Below are 1,624 nucleotides of genomic sequence, written 5' to 3'. Positions count from 1 at the left end.
TTTGGGGAGGATTTGGTGCAGAAGGGACAGCAAAGAGGGGGAAGACAGAGGAAGTGACCCAGGAAAGGGAGAGCTGGCATCTCAGAGCCGGACTCCTTGGGACATGAGAGCGTGCCTCATTCAAGCCTCTGTTTCCTCATCCACAGAATGGGCTCAACAGGGTTAAATGGGATTCATTATGCACAGAAATAAGCTCTGTGAACTGTAAAGCTCTGCACAGGTGATGGTTTTCTCAGGGATTGATGGGAGCTCCAGCAGGAGTCAAGCCCTCCCCAACCACGGAGGGGACAGAGGCCTTGGTGGCTTCCCTGCACGGAGCTACCATTCCATCCTCCTCTCTGGCAGTAGACTGGTTAAATGTTTTTTGTTGTTGTTTTTGTTTTTTCTAAAGATGACCAGTAAGGAGATCTTAACCCTTGACTTGGTGTTGTCAGCACCACGCTCACTCAGTGAGCCAACCGGCCATCCCTATATGGGATCCGAACCCGTGGCCTATGGTGTTATCAGCACCACACTCTCCTGAGTGAGCCACGGGCCGGCCCCACACTGGTTAAATGTTGAAGCTGAATATGCTTCAGTTCAAAAGAACTGAGGTTACCTCTAACAAAGGACCACCTGGCAACTTCCATCAAAATCACAATTCCACTTTCTGGAATATGCACACACAGGTGTATACAGGGATACTGGTGTACACAGTAATATTGACGGCAGGATTCTTTGTGAGAGAGCAAAGCACTGTCAAGAAAAAAAAGTTTATCCATACAGGGCTGGTTAGATCAATTAGGGAACATCGTGCAATGGAATGCTGTGAAGCCATTGAAAAGAACGAGCCTTCACAGGATGCACTGATCCAGAAAGATCTCCAACATATATTATAAAATGAAAGGTAGCAAGTTGCCAAAGCAAACAAAACTACATATATGTATGTGTGCTTAACTGTACGGTGATACACAGGACATGTGGGAGGGACACAGCCAGTCATCAGAAGCAGCCACCTCAGGGAGGAGAGGGAGGGGACAGGGACAAGGAGAAGGCCTTACGCTTCTTACTGCACGCGCTTCAGGAACGGCTGCCATTTCATTGTGGTGGATGTTCGTGTATTTTCTGTGTAATTTTAATGTTTACATGTTTTTTTAATTTTCAAAACTTAAAAAATGATTTTTTCGGGGCCGGCCCGGTGGCGCACTGGATAAGTGCGCTGCTTGGGAAGCGCGGCTGCGCTCCCGCCCGAGGGTTCGGATCCCATATACAGACCGGTTCCCGCTCACTGGCTGAGCGAGGCGCGGGAGCAGCACCGAGGGTTGCAATCCCGTTGCCGGTCCCCAGTCCGGTACGGGGGCAACACTGAGGGTTGCGATCTGTTGCCGGCCACGGAAAAAGATAAAAAAGACAAAAAAAAAAAATGGTTTTTTCAATATAGTTTTGATATTACTTTACCTTGAAGAATGGATTTTAGTCCTGACTGCCTGTGGCCCTTGCCCTTTCTGGGCCTCAGTTTCTTCATTTGGCGCAGGGTCTGCCCTAGACATTCCTCCTCCAGTCTCTCCTTCCACCCACCCTCTACCCCGGGCCAAGCTTGGATCTGATGTGAGTTGTAGTTTCCTGAGGACTCGCTTTCCTCACC

Source organism: Galeopterus variegatus, unplaced genomic scaffold, assembly GCF_000696425.1.
Source record: "Galeopterus variegatus unplaced genomic scaffold, G_variegatus-3.0.2 Scaffold4688, whole genome shotgun sequence".
NCBI lineage: Eukaryota > Metazoa > Chordata > Mammalia > Dermoptera > Cynocephalidae > Galeopterus > Galeopterus variegatus.
This window is presented reverse-complemented; position numbering follows the sequence as displayed.